Genomic DNA, 6,000 nt, shown 5'->3' with positions numbered 1-6,000 from the left:
CTAGCCCTAGCCTCACAGGGGGTCCCCACTTGCTGGGTGACCCTCGGGAAGTCACTCCACTCCAAGCCACCTTTTTCTTATCTGTAAATGAGGAAGTGGGAGAGCTTGCAGGGTGTTCTCCAGCAGACCCCACACCTCTCACCTCTGCTGGGGTCTCACTGAGGCCAACCCATTTCTTCCCACCCCCTGGTCGCAGAGGGTCAAGTTGGGGGCCCACTTCTGCCCATGGAGAGGACCCCAGAGTTTCCTGGGCCAAGCAAGGCAAACAGGAAGCCCGCGTGTTCACAGCATCTTGGTGCTGGGTATAAGCATTTGCATGGAATGAATGAATGGCTTAATCAGATGGAGGCTTAGCTGTCAGCCCATGGTCACTGCTGCTGTTGGAGCCTCCAAGAGAAGGGGAAAGCCCTGGACCCTCCAGAGCAGTTGCAAAGAGGAATGGTTGAGGGCTCATAAGAGCCCCAACGCCAGGCTGTCTGGATTCATATCCTAGCTGTGTGCCCTTGGGCTACTTTCTCAAACCTTTCTGTGACTGTGTCCTCATGTGTTAAAATAGGTATAGTACCTACCTCATAAGCTGTGTTGAACTTACAGGACTTAACTCACATAAAGGACTTAGAAGAATATCGACCGAATAAGATCCATTAATACTGGGTGTTATTATTATCAGCAGTTCTAGCACTGTTGTTGTTTAGAGGAAAGGTCAGCCTCCTGACCCCACCCCTGTACCGCCTGGGTGAAGGTGGGGTTTTGCTGGCAGCTGGGAGGGCCACAGGTTGCCACCACGATCATTTCTGTGTAAGCATTTCTGGTAAATTGTTTAAAGGGGCCTGACTTCCTAAGGTTCTAGGAATTTGTTATTTCCTTTCTCATTCTAAATATGTATGTGTCAGGAATTCCCTGGCAGTCCAGTGGTTGGGACTGTGCTTTCACTTCCCTGGGGGCCCAGGTTCAATCCCTGGTCGGGGAACTAACATCCCTTGGAAAAAAAAGAAAAAAAAAGGAAAAAAGAAAAAAATGTAATTGTACATGTATTTCTAAAGAGGACCTCCAAAATAGTTTACGCTTCAGGTCCTGCAAACCTGGACTGTCCCCTGCTTATTCCTGTTACCTTTGATTGTGTTTCTGGGACCTGGCCACCTCAGGAGGATGGCTGAAGCTTTGGGGCTGGAGGAACCTAGCCTTTTACCCTCTAAAGCTGTGTATGCACCCCAGACTGCAGTCTGTACCCTGCACCCCAGGTCAAGGGAGCCCCAGAGAGGGCAAGCAGGGAGAATGGGACCCTCTCTTGATGGAGACCCTGGATGTGCAGAGTCCAGGTGCCAAGTGGGTCCGAGTGCCCCTGCACTGCGGGCTGATGTCCTGCCCGCCCCCTGCCTCCCCTCCTCCACCCTGGGCGGGCTGGGTGGGCAGGCACAGGGAGCGGTTGGGGCCGTGGGAAGCAGGTTGCTGAGTAGGAACAGTTGCCGCAGAGGCTGCCACCGGTGGGGCTGGCTGTGTGCCAGTCCCTGGGTCTCGTGTCAGGTAGGTGGGGACTCAGGATGGCCCCTGCCTTTCGAGAGCTCTCGAGGTAGCTGGAACCACAAGATGTGCACCTGGAGGGGTAGAGAGTGGGCACGGTTAGACCCTGTCGCATGAGGCGTCTCAGGGAGGAGCTGAGAGAGCCCAGAGGTCAGGAGTGCTGGGCACTTGTGGGGAGTGGGGGAGCCTCCTGGAGGATGGGCCCTTGCCTGGGGAGGCCCCCAGAGCAGTGGGCGCCTTGGGTCTTGGCGCCTCTGCCAGCAGCGGGGCCTCTCAGCCCAGGCTCTGACAGGGACATTTATAACTCACAGCTGTGCGGTCCTGGGCCCAACTGACTGTGGTAAACCGATCAGGCTTCAGGAAGTTGAGTCCTGAGGCCACTCCCCGCCCCGACCCCACACTCTCCTTCACCTCCTGACACCCACATCCTGTTCTGGGTGGGAGGGGCGGACAGCTGGGGCACAGGAGGGCTGGGGGCCCAGTCGGGGGTCTCTAACCTGTGGGCAGAGCTGGAGGAGATGGAGAAGTTCAGTGAAACCCCAGAGCTGCACAGCAGGGCCTCCGAGATCACCAGGATCTGCCCCTCAGGACACACACGAGGAGACTCAGGCCCAGAGAGTGCCAGGGGCCACCCAAGAGCCCACAGGGGCCGAGGAGCAAGAGATCAGGCAGCGGGGCTTTGGGGTACGCGCTGTGCTTCCATATCTAACTGGAGAGGGTATTAAGCGTCTAGCCCCTACTGACCAACACCAGCCTGAGGGAGCCCAGTGGAAGAGGGCAGAGGTGAACCAGAGCCGCAGAGGATCTTGGGGAAAGACACAGAGGATGCTCGGACCCTGGGGCTCTGCACAGCCTGCAGCCCTCAGTGGGAACATCCCATCCTGAGACCAAGTTCCTCAACAGGCCTTGTGTCCACCCAGCTAGCTTCTCACAGCAAAATTCACTGGAAGGAATGGTCATGCCTGGTTCTGGGAAGAACAGTACCAAGAGCTTCCAGCATACCATGATTTCGACCCCTTTACCTCCCTGGGCCTTGTTTGCTAGCCAGTTCTTGGGCTTGCTTGACCAACCACCCCTCCCCCCAGCCTCTTTCTCCTCCCTTACAAGGAGAGGGATGATAAACAGTGGAGTTTGCCAAAGCTTGGCCCACGTAACTCTGGCAACCTGTGACAGAATTCTAGAATGAGTACTTGAAAGAACATATATTTTTGTTTTGTTATTTATATCCTTATTCAGGTATATTAGAAATGTATAACTAGCTTAGCAAACCAATGATTTCACAGATATGATCCCTTTGGACAAGGCCAGATTCATTAGAGCTAAAAAAAATAATAATAATGAGTTGAAGTAGAGGCAAATATTAATTAAGTTGTCATACAGATAGCACTCAGCTTGAACTGAGAATCATGCAGTATGTAGGAGAAGGACTGAAGTTTGGGCAACACCAGGGCTCTTCTCTGCTTTAAACTCTGGTTCTTGACCTCCTCCAGAACTGTGCCCCCACAGGCAGGAGGGGACAAGGCAGGAGTAGGCTGGTTTTCCAAGGAGGTGGACACAGAATGACTCCCAAGTGTTGGGATCTGGTGAACAATTCATAATGAGGAAAGAATTCAGGCAGGGGTCAAAGAGTGGCTTTGAAAGTGACTGTCGGCTGGCCAGCCGTATGAGATAATTCCCCGAAGCCAGGCACAGCGCAAAGAGTACACCACGGGCTTAGAGGCCCAGCTAAAAATACCCCCCGACAGCTTCTCCCTGTCACCCTGCCTGGGGCTGCACAGGAAGGCCCTGGCTCTCTGCCTTTCTCACCAGGAAGAAAAAGACAACAACATAAAGCCACCGAGCCCAGAAAAAACAAAACTTACATAGATTTCACATTTTGTTAAGACTCCCACCAGGAGGAGTTGGCTTGCTGGCTGGAGCACTACAGAGTGGGGAAGATAGCCAGCTCTGATAAACCAGGCATCCTGGGGCATGCTTACGGGGCCTAAGAGGCCACCAAGATTAGACCACTGATGATGACAGAGGTGGGGAGAGTGGGCTGCCACCTGCGTCCCTGGTTGCTCACATGTGTCTCTGGCTGCTCACATGCGTCCTGTCTCTCTCCCCGTGTACCCAGGACGAGGAGGAGGAGGCCCGTTGGACCAATGCTGCAAGGGGTGTGAGGATTAGAGCCACCGTCCATCATTCCCCTGCCAGGGCAAGAAAGGTAACACCTTTGTCAGGGTAACCTGACAGCCTGATGCCCGGGCTGCACTGCCACCTTCACCTAAAACCTGGCCTGGGGTGAGGTGGGGCAGTGGGTGGTGATGGGGCAGGAGTTATCAGCCTTTTCACCCAGCCCTTCCTGCCCAGCCTTCAGAGCTTCTCTATTAATGCCTTGTGTGTGTTCAGTACAAAATGCTTCTGGTTGAGCCTCTATTTTTTCGGGGGTGGGGGGGTGGGGGGATGGGTGACAAAATGCTTCTGGGCTTCAGTTTGTCCATCTCTAAAATGGGTCCCCTACCATTCTGTGAATCACTTGCGCCTCCTTGTTATTTGGAGCTAAGCCATCTTCTCAGCCTAGCTCAGTTTGAACCCTGGGAGCAGAGCCAAGGGTCCCAGCCCTTGGAGGTGTAATATTAAAATCATAGGGTCTGCAGGGCCAGACAGGGCTTGAGAAGAAAGGATTTTCTAGGGCAGCCCTGACTGAAGATGTGTCTCACTGGAGATGTGGCTGTGGTCTCCTTTGTGGCAGGATTTCAACTCCAAAGTGATCTCCCTCGCAGCTCCAGGCAAGAGTTACCATCTGCATTTTTAGACTGTAGAACCAAGGCACAGGCAAGTTTATGTGCCTGCTGCCGTCACACAGCAAGCTCTGGCCGCACTGTAGCAATTCTGCTTTATCCTGTTTGCTATATCAGTCTCTATACGTCTACTGAACTGCAGGTCTGACCAGAGAAGTCTGGCTGTTGAGCCCAATAAACCACTAGTCTTTATTGTGTGCCCATGGTGGGATCCATCCATTCATCCACCCATCATCCATCCACTCACCTATCCATTTGTACATCCTCCTCCTCAACCTTCCTCCTACCCATCCATCCATCTATCCATCATCCTCCCACCCCACTCATCCTTCCATTCACTCATCTATTCATTCATCTCTTTATCTACCCATTCTTCCGACCATGTATTTACTCATGAATTCACACATCAAACACACACTGACTCATATCAGGCCAGCCCTGTGCTAAGGGCTGGGTTTTGAAAATAGATCAGCTCCAGCCCTGCCCTGGAGATGGTGCGCTCTGTGATAGAGGTTGATCCATGATCTCAGAGCCAGGCTCAGTTCCTTAAGGTCAGTGTTCGAGGCCCCTGTGGTGTCTGAGACTACGTGAGGAAGGGAGGAGCAGCCACATGCTGGTTCTACAGGCAGGCATTCGGGGAGTGCTTTCCAGGGGAGGTGGTGTTGCTCATTTATTAATGCTCCAGTTGTTTATTGAGAAAGTCTCTGTGCCGAGAACTGCTTGATGTTTTGGAGACCTGGCAGGGAATAAGACTGACAAAACTCCCCTTCCTCATGGCGTGTACATTCTCATGAGGAGACACGGACAGTAAATACTTAAAACAAGATTGTGTCATGTCAGATGATGCTAAGTTTTAAGAAGAGAAATTAGCTGAGTCAAGAAACAGAGCCTACAGGATGGATAAAGTGTTCTTAGACAAAGGATGATCAAGGAAGGCCTCTGACAAGGTGACATTTGAACATTGACATGAGTGGAAAGAGGGAGTGAACTGGGGCGCCCTTGGCATGTTCAAGGAAGTGGTAGGGATGCACGTGGAAGAAGGGAAGTGAGAGGTAGGAGGGGCAACCAGAGAAGTCCTGGGGGACCCACTCACCTAGGCACACAAAAGTAGGGCAGGGAGATGGCTGAGAAGCTGTTGCCCACATCCAGGTGGAAGGTGGTGGTAGCTTGGGCTACGGTTGCAGGGGAAACAGTGGGAAGTGTCAAAGTCTGTATTTCAAAGATCTTGCAGACTGGCTTGTGGGTGGATTAGAAGTGGAGGACGGGGGAAGAGGGGACAGTCGAGGAAGGCTCTTGGGTTTGGGAAAGAAGCCACTGGGAGAAGAGGTGGCTGTTTTCCTCAGCAGGGGATGACGGCAGGGAGGGCTGAGTGTGGCCAAGAAGCTGTGTTTTAGACCCATTAGGTTTGAGAGGCCTTTGAGACATCCAAGGGGAAAGGTTGAGAAGGCAGTTGGATATATGAGTCTGGGAGGCAGAGAGAGTCCCGACTAGCGATATGAATGTGGGAGCTGTCATGTATAGATGGTGTTGCAAGCTGATGAGGTCATCTTGGGAGTGAGTGCAGATAGAGCGCATCAGACGCCTGCCTCTGAGTCATGGGGCATCCAGCCCTTAGAGGGAGGGAAGATGGGGTGGAGGCCATGAAGGAGATGGAGAAGGTGCAGTCAGGGAGGGAGGGAGGAGAACTGAGGGGACA

At 53.0% G+C, this 6,000-nt stretch overlaps 1 protein-coding gene across 1 annotated transcript in view; it reads left to right on the top strand.

The window, feature by feature from the left end:
• The first annotated feature begins 3,652 nt into the window (after positions 1–3,652).
• The window catches only part of ZMIZ1 (zinc finger MIZ-type containing 1), a 171,653-nt gene continuing 169,305 nt past the window's right edge, over positions 3,653–6,000 (top strand). Inside the window, exon 1 of the mRNA XM_043476403.1 lies at positions 3,653–3,727. The gene's annotated coding sequence lies outside the window, so the exon portion shown is untranslated. The remainder of the gene's footprint in view (positions 3,728–6,000) is intronic.

The sequence above is a fragment of the Cervus canadensis genome, chromosome 8, assembly GCF_019320065.1.
Source record: "Cervus canadensis isolate Bull #8, Minnesota chromosome 8, ASM1932006v1, whole genome shotgun sequence".
Classification (NCBI taxonomy): domain Eukaryota; kingdom Metazoa; phylum Chordata; class Mammalia; order Artiodactyla; family Cervidae; genus Cervus; species Cervus canadensis.
Note: the sequence above shows the minus strand (reverse complement) of the source record. Positions and strands in the feature narration are given on the sequence as shown.